At 46.0% G+C, this 14,089-nt stretch overlaps 1 protein-coding gene across 3 annotated transcripts in view; it reads left to right on the top strand.

Annotated features, from left to right (window-relative positions):
* The window catches only part of ZBTB44 (zinc finger and BTB domain containing 44), a 149,736-nt gene that overhangs the window by 54,144 nt on the left and 81,503 nt on the right, over positions 1 to 14,089 (top strand). For all 3 annotated transcript variants that reach the window (XR_013348587.1, XR_013348585.1, XR_013348586.1), the window contains exon 6: positions 6,069 to 6,262. The gene's annotated coding sequence lies outside the window, so the exon portion shown is untranslated. The remainder of the gene's footprint in view (positions 1 to 6,068; positions 6,263 to 14,089) is intronic.

Raw genomic sequence — 14,089 nt, 5'->3', positions numbered from 1 at the left:
CGAGCTTCAGTTTGACTATGGCACAAGCTCAGAGGAAGGGGGCTTAAGCTATGCCATCTCTGTCACCCCTTACAGTTAAATTAGGCCTGCTTTGACAAGTCCACACGGCCCTGGCTGTGCTAGAACACTTGGCTCTCCACATGGCTAGGGAACCAGTGTCAAGGCACTTGACTTCTGGAATAGCTTGACTGAAATGTTTAAAACTCTACCCAGCCACCTGCATATTTGCCATTCCTGCTATGGTCTGATGTGACTGCCAAATATGAGCATGCTAGCAGTCCTATCCTTGCTGTGTTCAGCATCTGAACTTGGGATTAGAAAACCAAATGGAAAAGCCAATGAGATTCCAGAGTACAGGGTAAGCATCCATGATGAGCTTTGGAGGGGTGGGTTAGGACAGCTTGAGTTTTACGTATTTTGTGCTCTTACTTTCCCCTTTGAAAACTTTGCCTCGTGACTGGTGTATGGTGTGGGAATCATAATGGATTTTGTTTGGGGAACGGCGGGGTTCTGGTAAAAGTGTTTTGGACAGATTCATGATTTGAGATGGAGGCCTTTACACTCTTCTGGTCATACTGTCCTGAAAATAGGAACCTTAGAAAGTCCCTGGGAAGACATTCAGACTGAAATGGGAAAGGAGCAGTGATTCTGAATGAACTGGCACAAATCGAAAGCCAACATTCCAATATATGAGTCTCAGTGTGAACATCTGCTGAGATGAGAAAAGACCAATAGTGTGTGTTCCCTTGATAGATCTCAGGGTCCAAAGAGGTCACTTGAGTGTGCAGGCAAGCGGACTTTTGCAATACAAATCCAAATATGCTAAACATGCATTTTAATTTGATGTGAAACTTTTTCTATATTAAAGACCTTGCCTTGGCAGTTGTACTCTGTCTTAGGGTGTCTCTATACTATAATGTGAGCCCAGGGTTAGTAGACCTCGAGTTAGCAGACCCTGAGTTTGCTAACCTAGGGCTTGAACGTCTACACTTATTTGTAACCTCAGGATAGGAATTGCTCCTCCTGCAGGAAAGCAGGCCAGCGGGTGGTACTTAGGAACTTCTCTTCTTTGACCTTTCTTCATCCAGGCTCTGCCACATAGTTCCAGCAATTGCTCAGGAAATCCAACCTGTGACCACAGAGCCCATTGTGAATAACTTCTCAGTGCAGAATCAGTGGGGGCAGCACTGGCTCATACCAAGGTTAGTTATATGACCCTCAATATTTGTTGGGTCAGTGTATTAATGACTTCAGTGCGTTCCAGCCTTGAAGATACAGTGCCCTGTTCTAGGAGATATGATTAAGACTATGTCCAAGGGCTGATGGCTGTGGGTCTGCTGCCAAGGTGATAGACATAGAATGCAATGGAAGGGTTGGTGGATGTTATTCCCCAGGGAAAAGAAACTCCCAGCTGAGAACAAATGTCATGTGAAATAGAGCATGGATGATAGAGGAGATGGGTCTTGCTTTCATGGTCAAATCACTACTAGTTTCCTGAAACATTCTGATGAAAATGAAATTTTGACAAAAAATGGAAACACCTTTTTTTTTCCAAAAAGGATCACATTTTCCACCTCCAACTTTAGTGCTTTTCCCATGACAGCCTAAAATGACCCCCTTTTAAAAGCTTGATCCTGCACGTTGAAGGCAATGGGTAACACTGACACTGGCTTCAAAGGACCAGGAGCAGCCACTGCAGCCCCAGTTCATCAAAGCATTTAACCACGTGCTTCAAATCATCCTTATTCAGCAACACACTGTTATCTTGTGCTTGCGTGCTTTGCTGAATTGGGGCCTTAATGCTAGTAGCTTCTGTAACTTGTTTTCATCTGAGCGATCTTGAACTTCAGTTTTTAAAGGGCTTCATGGAAACTACATTAGATATTGGACTGGAAACCCCAGAAGAAGCGGCAATAAGGTGGACCAAGATAACATGGAAACACACAATAGAAGCAGAATAGAAAGCTATCAGAATTACATGGGAAGAAGCTAAGACTGCAGCAGGAGCCCAGCAAAGATGGAAGGCAGTGATGAAGACCCTATGTTCTGCATTGAATAGAGAGGCATGAGAGAGAGAGAGATGGAAACTATATTATTGTTAGTGTGTATTTACATGAAAACAGACCCATGAACTGTAGAATAAAATCCCGCAGAAAGAAGAGTCTGAAGCACTGCATAATAGACAACAGAACTTTAAAAAAGGAAGAAAAAAAAATCCCCTCCAAGTTCAGACTTCATCTTTCCCACAGTTTAACAAAAAATGCCTTTATGTAACGTTGGAGCTATAGTGATCAGTTTCAGGGTTGACGTGACAATAATTATAAACAACTGTTATGTAACCTCTTAGCTGATTGAGCTGAAATTAATAAATTTAAAGGAAAAGACAAACAAAAAAAGAATCCCTTTAGGGAGCTTATGTTTTAAATAAATAAAAATCTTTCAGGTTGACCTTTTTTGCAAAGTTAATGCAAACCCTGGATGAAAAAGCTGCTTGAGAATAGTTGGCCAAAGGCGCTGCTCTTTAAAAACACTATTTATGTTAAAGGGAGAACCTTGTTTTAAAAGCTATGACACATTTGAGTCTGAAACAGGGCGGTGCTGTTTAATAGTTCATTTTTATGTCAGTTTTGTTTACTTTGTTTAAAACACTTTTTAAAATTTTTTAACATGGGAGCTAGGTGTAAATCAGCCAGGTCCATTGCCTACAATGGAGATACACCTACTGAGGATATGGCCTATATATATATAATTCCCCCTTTGTTTGCCTTTTGCCATCTGGAAAACATTTCCAGGTTTTTGAGTGGAGCTCAAGTCAACATGGCTGGCCTGTGCCAACTGTCTCAGGCTTGCAGGGCTTGGACTATGGGGGTATTTAACTGCGGTGTAGATGTTCAAACCTGGGCTCTGGGACTTGGGGAGGGGAGCCTGAGTCCAATTCAGGTGACATGGGGCAGCTGCGGGTGTTTAATTGCAGTGTAGACATACCCTAGGAAGCCAAGACTGAATTTAGCATATGCTTTTCTGTCTCCAGAGGTGTTTCATTAGCTCAGTTACCAGTGACATGTTCTACTGCGTGCTGCTTACTGAATCAACTCAAGCAATCCAAATCCCTTTCCAAACAGACCCCGATTAACCTCATTCTTCCCCACTTCCTTTAGCCCTTTATGTCCTGTGCACAGCCACACCTTTCAAGAGGGAGCAGGGTAAACTAATTGAGTGAATTTAGTGTCTCTGTGCAATGTAGATGTTCTTATTTGATTTGAATCTGTTCAGTTACATTTGGTTTTCTGCTGTTTATTGTTTAAATGACAAGACCCTACTTTGTAATAGTTCCCAGAGGTGGAGTTCTATGGCATTTAAATCAGGGGATGTGGACTCAGGAGGCCTGGGTTCTCTGCCATCAATTTGCTGTGTGACTTGAGTAAGTCACTTTGTCAGTCCTTGCCTGTGTTTCCCTATCTGTAAAATGAGGATAATGAGACCTTGCCTTTATTTGCAAAATTCTTTGAGATCTTTGGAGGAAAGGTGCTATGTCAATGTAAAGGCCACACTTAAGGGTGCTGTTATGAATGTGTTTGCTAAGGGTAAAATTCGCCCCTCTGTATTTTCTAAATCCCACTTAAGCCCTGTTTTGAGGATGTAAGTGGTGCATGGGCGTTATGCTGGCCCTCTGCTCAGGGGTGAATTTCACCTTAGATACGTTCATGTTCTGGCTGCAACATGTCCTCACTAGTGCTGTTTAGTCACTTGGACACTGCAGTGATTGGCCTGGCATTAAACCTAAATGAATGGATTGATCACGGCAGTATGCTGATTGTCTGTGCAAGTCTGATCTTAACAGGAGACGCATCCTGCCACCTCCAGCTGGTCAAGTCCCTGACTTAAGCAAATAGCTTTGAAGTATCCCTGTGTAATTTCTTGCAGTTTTGCTTAACCTTTCAACTCTCTCTTCTACTGATATTCAGCGTGGTCCAGCAGTTAGGGCACTGAATTGGAATTCAGTAGGCCATCTGCCACTGCATGAACTTAGGTAAGTCACGCCACCTGTCTGCCTCAGTTTCCCCACCCACCTTCATCTTGTCTACTTAGTACCTGCCCTGAAGAGCTTACAGTCTCTTTTATTAGGTGTATGTACAGCACCGGCACGACTGGTCACAATCTTAGCTGGACAATCTGGGTGCTACTGTCATGCTAATAATAATAATGATTTGGCTGATTATTTTTAGTTGCTCCTTTGATTGCTTACTTGAGTGAGAGCTCACCAGGGGTCAGGAGTTACTCTCCAATTTTCTTACAGCAGGAATTTTTTTTTAAGCCCTTCATAAGCGGTGTCCTCCAAACATGGCTATAATAAGCAAGCCATAAAAATGTGTGATGTTGCCTGGCTGGTGGAAATGTGTAATTAAGGACATATCCAATTGTGACGCATGACTGGAAAGGGTTAAGCATCCTGCAGGATAAATAACTTAAATTCAACCCTTAAAGACATATGGAGAGATAATGTTTGTGTTTTTGTTTATTTACATATATATGGTAGTGGTCAACAATGTAATCAAACAGTCCCTGTCTATGCTGTATTCTGTTACTTCAGAGATCAAAAGGACATCTTAACATTTAAATTAACTGTAAACATAGGATATGCTGTATTCATCTCCCTTTTGAATATGCTGTATTCATCTCCCATCTGTGAATGGTGGAAAAACAAGCAATTGCCTTATGTCAATAATTACCTGCGATGCTTAGGAAATGGGTCCACTTCAAATTTCCCATGAGTGCCTATTGTTCACGAAGGACTCTGAGCTGTCACAAGAGAGCCTGAAACTGTATAAAAGTAATAGCTGGGGTCCTGATCCTGTGATCTCAGATCTGCTTGAGGCTTCATGCAGGGGAAGTCTAAGCCACAAGGACTGAGATCCTGGACTCTGGACCACTCTGAATATAAACACTGGACTATAACCTATGAACTATTTTGGAAATAACTCTTTGCATCTACAAAGCTCTCCATCTCTGCCATGAATCTGAATCTCAAGATTGTACTCAAGTCTGTATGTATACTGATCTTTTAACCAATACTCTCTCTCTCCTTTTTAAATAAATTTTAGTCTAGTTAGTAAGTAAGTAAGTAAGTAGTTAGTAAGAATTGGCTGTAAGCATATATTTGGGTAAGATCTAGAATATTCATTAACCTGGGAGGTAATGTGTCCAATCCTTTAGGATTGGTAGAACTTTTTTATATGATGAATAAGATTTTCAGTAATCCTCATTGTATTTGACTTGGGTGTCTGGGTGAAGGCCTGAGGCTAGGTTACTTTAAGAGAACTGCATTGATGGCTTCTGGGTAACCAGTAAGGTATTATAGAAGCTGTTTTGTGCTGGTTTGGTAAATCTAAGTGTTGGAATATCCACCAGCTTTGGGGATTGTCTGCCCCGTTCTTTGCAGTTCACCCTAATCAAGTGACCTCAGTTGGCTCCCCTGGGACTCCGATCACACCAATATAAATTATAAAACTATATACGTCCTATGAATTTAGAGCTGCTGAAAGATTGACACAGCCCTGGGGACTGATTTTCCTCCACAGAACAGGTTACAGCGGAGACCACTGTAGTGCAAGTTTCTCCAGACCGCCTCGTTGCTCTGCCTCAACCCTGACCTGAAATGACCTAGACTGAGCAGATCACTGGTCATTCTGTCCTTGGAGCGCCAATGGGACGGCGTCACAAGTGCCAGTTGCCAGGGTCCTTTTTCTTGGTGATGTAGGCGCCTGTTTATTGAGATCCACCGAACTCATTAATACACAGTGTGCGCAGAGTGGTACGAGACATACAAGGAGGTATAGTTTGTGCTCTCAGGATCTCACGGGCTACATACAGAGGCATTCTGGGTTTTGCATGGCTCTGCTCTGAGCAATCAAATTCCATGTTTTAAGAGCTACGTTGGTTTCGAATTAGTTGCCAAAAACAGCATTTGAAAAACAAAGTGGGTTTTACTTATTCCTATAAACTCAAATACCTTGACAGATTACTCTGATGTGTTTTCTAAAAACTTGGCATGTGGATTGATATTGTAGATGCCAAGTGACTGCCCAGGGTGAATTGGTCTGACATGTGTAGCCTGGAAAAACAGAAGCATCGAACGGGAAAGCTGGCAGACTCCTAATGGCATGCACAGGGCTGATGAGCCTGACGAGAACAACTGTCCTCCACACACCTGGGGTCTCTCGTGGTTGGCCCTAGCAGGTAACAGCCACACAAGCCCCGAGTGGTAAGTATGTACATGCAGCACGTTGACTGATAAAGTGGAATGAGCGGTAACATGGGATGGGGCCAGACTCTGTACAGAGAGAACCAGTCTGCTCAGGTCAGGTTTTCAGTACTTCATTGTATGTTTATTTCCCCCATGTCCCGTTTGGAGCCCTGAAAATCCTTTCTGATGTTCCTGCTTTTAATGCCCTTTTCTTCCCAAAATAAGCCAGATGGACTATGATCCACCCAGCACCGACCTAAGAGACCCATGGGAGCCCATCCATGCTTCCCCAATTGTCCCATAGCATGAGGCACCCTCTCCTTCCACTGCCTGAGTGTGTTGCCTCCTCAGTGCACTCAGACCCTGCCTGTCCAGGACCCCAGGCTCTCCAGTTTGGCAATGCAGAGCCATTAGCGGCTAGCTGAGCCCACTGGATTTTTCCACTCCAAATCTAGTGGTTGGGTTTACAGAGATATGGACCCAACACCAAACCCTGGATCCAAGCACCACCAGACTTCTTGGGGGTGGCTCATCCAAACCCATGCCCAAGGTCAGAAGTTTGCAGGTGCACCCTGACTTCATAACAAAGTGAACCAAGCCCCTGTTTGCTTTGGGCTGTTTGGAAACTGACACAATTTAGTGGCATGAGCTCATCTCTTGATTTAATATTCCCTGGTAGCGGGGGTTGTTTTGGTTTGGCTTTTCTTTTTTGTGTTGCGGGGGACAGGTTGTTCTTGCTTTGTTTCAGTTTGCATCTGTAACACATCAAGTGCTTCCACACAGAGGAGGTAGCCTGTAGTTTTCCACGTACAATCTCTCTGCTTCCACTCCGCTCAGTGCATGGAGATGTTTGTTCTATGCTAAAACAGCGGGGCAGGCAAAACCGCAAGTAAATCAGACTGTGGATTTTTTTTCCACTTTTAATAACAGTTTACTATTCTGTAAGTGCATATAAAGCATATGTCCTGTTCATCTAGCCAAGGAGCTTGATAGTCCATCAGCAAGAACTACCATAGGTCTAGGGAGACTGATTTATACAAGCGAGAATACGCATGCCAGGAGCTGGCAGCAACTTGCTCCTTCTTTTTTTTTTAAACAACTTGGCAAATCCTCTTCTTCTCCTTCATCCAAACTTTTGCCTTTTATAGTCGTTGAATAATGCTTTTTATTTCTGGAAAAAATGTATATAGTAACATTTTTCATCAGCCATTTTTCTTCCTTTTCTGAACAATATGGGGTGCAGAGAACCCTAGCTACACAACAGTCAGTTGCTGATTGAACCCCCCCGCATGAACAGTCGTACGCACTGTAACACACTCACCGTGCCTGGAATGCACACCCTCCGGCATGGACTCACGCACTCTCTCTTGTACGGGCTTAGACATGTGCACATCCACACACACACACAAACGCACCACGCACAACACTCATGCAACCCCTGGCACCCATTCTCATGCTCACATGCGTGAGCATACATAAACGTACATTCGTATGTATGTGTACACACGTACAGGTATATTAACTCATGCACGGACTCATGGAGATCAGTACCCCCACCCCCCGATCCCTGCATACTGGTACGTGCACAGCATCAGCCATCGTCTCATCCACGTTTCAACTTTTCTTGCCCACTTGGACTTAAGCGTTTGCAATTTTTCCACACATGCAGGGACACATTCAGATGTGGATGGACAGATCCTCAGACACACATTATTAGACACACACTGTCTCACACAAGCATATAGATTTATGATTTGTTGTGAGTGGAAAACAGCTGGGTCAGGTTAATCAAATACAGCAGAAGATTTAAGGCCAAATATTGAAAAGCAGTGTCTGGTAGTGAGGGGAAATTCTTAAAAGCACAATGGTTTCATGGCTCTGTGCCAGCACAAGAAGATGTGTGTCTGGCTACGCTAAACGTCAGCACTAGGTCTGTTTCACTCCAGGAGTGCTCTCAGATGTCGCGGGGGGAGGGCAAAATCCATGTTGGGTTTGGCCCCACGCACCAGGGACGTCATTTTGGAGCACTGGCGTTTCAGAGGGGGATGCTGAGTTGCATAGCATGGGAACTGCAGCAAAGGGAATTACAGTTAACCCCTGCTCATGCCACAGTCGATCAGAACGCTGCTTCCCTGTCATGTGTTTTCTGTCTGTCCCTTCCCATCCTTGCCAATGACTAAGATGTGTGTTTGCTACCATGACAGAAGTGTGACTAAATGACCCAAACAGCTGAGTCTCCTGTGTGGTACAGCTGAATACCAGATACTGTAAAGCTGAATGGGTCAAGGTGATAGAACTTTTTACCCTGAGGTCGCTGGTTGTTCTGTAGCCTACATAGAATGAGTTGGTGGATTCTCAGTCCAGTTGCTGGGCATCCACGTTGTAAGAATCCCCCCTTCAGCTGTCTCTAATTCACCCCCTTCTTGGCAGCCTCTGCAGAGAGCCCAATGAGTTGAATGGCCATAGAGCCTGGACTCCCATCATTCCCCTGATTTGGGTCTGTCCAGTTCAGGGTAACAGCACATTGGCAGGGACGGGGGGGGGGGGGGGGGGGGGGGGAACGGACACTTGCATTACCGTTGCCCGGGCTATACCTGTTCGCTGGCTAACCGGAGTGCCTAATTCTGCAGGGCTGTCAATTCAGTCTGTCTCACAAGTGCCGTAAGGGCTGGAAGGGTTTGGAAATAATCAACTGCAGAGGAAATAATTTCATCTCAGGATTCTGCTGGCTGACGATGCTCACAATTTATGATGCCCCCGGAAGCTGAGGCTGGGATTATTTCTGTGCGACTCCCACAGCTGCTGCTTGGCAGCGCCGTGACTGTGTTAGAAATGACTGAACTAGATCAATACAAGCAGAGCTGACCTATAAACATCCATGAGCCTGAGTGCTGGAGCTCAGTTTAGTTGAGTACAGATGGGAGCCACTCCTTTCCCTGCACCTCCGTCTCCTTCTGTCCATAGGTAGTGCTGCCTGGGTGGAACTGCCTCCTCCTTGACCCCATGATTCCTCTGTTCCCATCTGGCAGATGGAACATGCTGCTCTGCAGTGACTTCTCTTCTCCCAGAGAAGACCTGCATCTCCTAGTCTCTCATGCCCTGACTGATGTTGGTTGGGCAAAAGAGGTAGTCCATTTCCTCATGTGGGACACCTGGCTTGGAAGAAAGGCAGGTCTAGTGGGAGGGCACTAGGCTGGGCCTCAAGAGACCTGGGATCAATTCGTCCTTGGCCAAGACAGTTAATCTACCCCATGCCTCAGTTCCCCATAGCACTTCCCTGCCTCTCGGTGGTGCAATGAGGATAAATCCGTTCATGATTGTGGTCTGCTCAGACTCTCTGGTGAGGGAAGCCAGGTAAGTACCTGCATAGATTGGGAGGTGTGTTGTGCTCCCCTCCGCTGATTGGCTGACGTAGAGCCCAGGGGTTCTCTACCTGGTTCTGCCACTGACTACCTGTGATATAAAGAGCAAGTTGTGTAACCTTACTGGGCCTTGGTTTCCCAGCTTACTATATAACCAAGTGCTTTGTGGAAGCACTTGGCGATCGTCAGATGAAAGGCACAGTGTAATTGCAGAGTATTCTATGCATTACATGAAGAGATCATCGATGTGCCTGCTCGTTAAAGAACCTGTAACAAAAGCTCATTTCTGACAGGCGTGGTTTTGTCTGGGCATCCACGTTCTGTTTCTTTGTAGGTAGATGAGCCTTGGCAGGTATAGAGTATGTGCCGAACACATGGTCTACAGAGATGAGAACCAGCTGCTTCTTCCAGATGTTTCATTCCTCTTTCCTGTTTGTTACACTTCAGGATAGGAACCTCTTCAGCTGTGTGAGACACTCACTGTTCTAGGATCTCTGGGGGTGGAGGGGAGGGATTAGTCTTGTGTGATGTCAGCAAGAAATGGAAGCAGAAACAAAGTTTCCCACTTTTGTGGGGACATGCTTGAAGGGACTTGGAGCTCTGGCTCTTCCCGTTGTTCATGTGTTTGCCTGCTGTGAGATAAGAGAGGCCAAAAAGGAGAGCTGCGAATTACAACTGAAAACACTTATGTTCTTTCTGTGCTCATATTGTCCTGGCTGCGTTCATGGTGGGCAAATGGAACTGGATACAATAGAATCCTCAGGTTTCAGAGTAGCAGCCATGTTAGTCTGTATTCGCAAAAAGAAAAGGAGGACTTGTGGCACCTCCTCCTGGCTCAATCCTTGCTCAGAACTTAGACCCAGTTCAGATCCCCTTTAGGCGTTGTCTGCTGGAGCCTCGCAAGGGAGCTTAACGCCCTTCGTCAAGCCTCATTTTACCATGCATAAGCGCAGCTCGGAGGTCTGTGTAAATGGGGCAGTAGGCAATGATAGGGGATGTTTACTCTGCATCACAGGGGGTGGCTGCAGTTTGTGGTGACGTACCCAAGCTAGCTAACTCGGGTGCCAGACGAAGTGAAGCCATGACAGCATGCGCTCCAGCATGGACTGTTCAAGTTCACTCAGGACCCCGGGTGATTACTTGCATGCTGCTGCAGCTTCACTTCTCCCGTCCCTGAGCTGGCCCAATTAAAGCTAGCTTGGGTAGGTCTAGGGAAGCTACAGTCCCATCCCGTGATTGCAGTGGACACATACCCTTGGAGACTTGCACAAATGTGGGGTAATTTCCCCCTGTTGTTTTAATTGGGGTGTGGGGGGGGGAGAGAATGACTTCTGTGCTCTGGTTGGGGCTGGCGTGATATGAAGAGTCTGTTCTCAACCACTCTCACTAGGACCAGGAAGCACCAGAAACCTAACTGGGGAGAGCCGTTCTTGTGAGCTTGCCAGCCCAGTTTTGCAGACTTGAGCTTTGGATAAGCAGTCCTTGTTTTGAACCAACTTTGGATGGTCTGGGAAGCTCACCTAACACTTGGTAGGATCCTTCTCTGAGAATTGTGTCATGTGGAGGGAAGGGAAAATATTTTCACCATACAGGAGCTTTTCATTCTAGTTGTTGGAGCTGGGGGTCCCGATGGATGTGCATAGAAATATTTTTACAGATGTCAGAGGTGTGGTATCCGGGACTGTGGTTTGTCCCCTTGGAATAACTCACGCTATTAATGCTTTTCTACTGTGGATCACAAAGCTCTCTAATGAAGTGGATAAGCATTGCTAACTCTGCCCCAAAGCGGATGGGACACTGAGTCTCAGAGATTGACACGACTAGGCCCATCTGCAAGGAAGTTGATGGAAAGCTGGGGTCTCCTGAGCACCAATCTTGTGCTCTATCTCCTGGGCCTGGCCATATCTATCTCACAGGTAAGGGCCACATGCAAAGTTCTAATTCAGAGCTGGGCCTGAACATCTGCTATAGCTTGGGGGCGATTGCAGGTCTAAGATTTCACATCAGACCGCACCTCTGATCCGGACATTTCAAAAACCCTTTGGTAGCTGAAATAGAATCATCATAGAATATCATGGTTGGAAGGGACCTCAGGAGGTCATCTAGTCCAACCCCCTGCTCAAAGAAAGACCAATCCCCAGCTAAATCATCCCAGCCAGGGCTTTGTCGAGCCTGACCTTAAAAACCTCAAAGGAAGGAGAATCCACCACTTCCCTAGGTAACGCATTCCAGTGCTTCACCACTCTCTTAGTGAAATACTGTTTCCTAATATCCAACCTAGACCTCCCCAACTGCAACTTGAGACCATTACTCCTTGTTCTGTCATCTGCTACCACTGAGAACAGTCTAGATCCATCCTCTTTGGAACCCCCTTTCAGGTAGTTGAAAGCAGCTATCAAATCCCCCCTCATTCTTCTTTTCTGCAGACTAAACAATCCCAGTTCCCTCAGCCTCTCCTCGTAAGTCATGTGTTCCAGTCCCCTAATCATTTTTCTTGCCCTCCGCTGGACTATCTCCAATTTTTCCACATCCTTCTTGTAGTGTGGGGCCCAAAACTAGACACAGTACTCCAGATGAGGCCTCACCAATGTCGAATAGAGGGGAACGATCACGTCCCTCGATCTGCTGGCAATGCCCCTACATATACATCCCAAAATGCCATTGGCCTTCTTGCCAACAAGGGCACACTGTTGACTCATAGCCAGCTTCTCATCCACTGTAACCCCTAGGTCCTTTTCTGCAGAACTGCTGCCTAGCCATTCGGGCCCTAGTCTGTAGCGGTGCATGGGATTCTTCCGTCCTAAGTGCAGGACTCTGCACTTGTCCTTGTTGAACCTCATCAGATTTCTTTTGGCCCAAACCTCTAATTTGTCTAGGTCCCTCTGTATCCTATCCCTACCCTCCAGTGTATCTACCTCTCCTCCCAGTTTAGTGTCATCTGCAAACTTGCTGAGGGTGCAATCCACGCCATCCTCCAGATCATTAATGAAGATATTGAACAAAACCAGCCCCAGGACCGACCCTTGGGGCACTCCGCTTGATACCGGCTGCCAACTAGACATGGAGCCATTGATCACTACCCATTGAGCCTGATGATCTAGCCAGCTTTATAGACACAGAAATATAGAAATAAACACAGCTTCAGGAGCAAAGAGCCTTGTTTTGTTTTGTTTTTTTGTGGGAGTTAAACCACGCATAGTACAGAGCAGCGAAACTGGTGGAAGACCCCCAAAGAGAACTGGCGCTGGGATCCGTCCCTCCCACACGCTCGGCTCAGGAAGAACAACATGCAGCTGCCAAATTTCCCCATTAAAATGTTGAGTTCCCTCTCCCCGCACCAACCAAATAAAGCTTGATTGAAACGAGCCGTTTTCATCTTCAGTGCTGCGATGTTTTGTTCCTGACTGTGAGTCAATGATTTTTCCAGTCCCTCCCCCATGATAAACAAGTGCAGGCTGAATGTGGCCCAAAGGAAAATGTGATTCCCTGCCACATGCCTCCCCACTACCAATAATAACCATATGGCCGCTCCCAGACCCCCTCTTTCCAACCAGCAGAAGCGCAAGCAAGAATTAGCCCTGGCACATACATAACAGGGGCTTAACCCAGCATTGCCTGCAGCTGGGCTGTGTGCACCCACTAAACACAGTCCCATCCTGCCACAATCACAGAGCCTTGTGCTGTGGTCCTAGTAGCTCTCCCAAGCTAAGCAGGGTTGGGTTGAGGGGGTGCTTGAATGGGAGATCTATGAAAAAGGAGCAGTGCCGCTGGGATGGCTCTGAGATGCTTTTTTGTTGCATGCTAGGGCAACCGTGTGCAATTCTGTATGCCTGCAGCAAGTAATTTGATGGGCATGTATACAGGGGATTTTTAGGACCAACTTCTCCCACCAGACCTAGAGCAGTGGTTTTCAACCTGTGGTCCACAGACCCCTGGGGGGGTCTGCAGACTATGTCTAAGATTTCCAAAGGGATCCACACCTTCATTCAAAAATTTTTAGGGGTCCACAAATGGAATAAAAAGGTTGAAAACCACTGACCTATAGGGACAATCAAGGATGTGTAGCATTACGGCCCCCTCCAGCCAGAAAGCCAAAAGGCAAAGAATCCATCAGTCAAGCCCTGCATCTAAAGTCCCCGTCTGCCCACATTTTGCAAGTGCTCACAGGCCACCCATTGCAGCCCCACAGAGGGTGGGACAAGGCCCAGGAAGCTACTATGTCCAAAAGTGGCCCTTTAGTTCAGTGACATAGAATCATAGAATATCAGGGTTGGAAGGGACCCCTGAAGGTCATCTAGTCCAACCCCCTGCTCGAAGCAGGGCCAATTCCCAGTTAAATCATCCCAGCCAGGGCTTTGTCAAGCCTGACCTTAAAAACCTTTAAGGAAGGAGATTCTACCACCTCCCTAGGTAACGCATTCCAGTGTTTCACCACCCTCTTAGTGAAAAAGTTTTTCCTAATATCCAATCTAAACCTCCCCCA

The sequence above is a fragment of the Eretmochelys imbricata genome, chromosome 22, assembly GCF_965152235.1.
Source record: "Eretmochelys imbricata isolate rEreImb1 chromosome 22, rEreImb1.hap1, whole genome shotgun sequence".
Taxonomy (NCBI): domain Eukaryota; kingdom Metazoa; phylum Chordata; order Testudines; family Cheloniidae; genus Eretmochelys; species Eretmochelys imbricata.
This window is presented reverse-complemented; position numbering and strand designations above follow the sequence as displayed.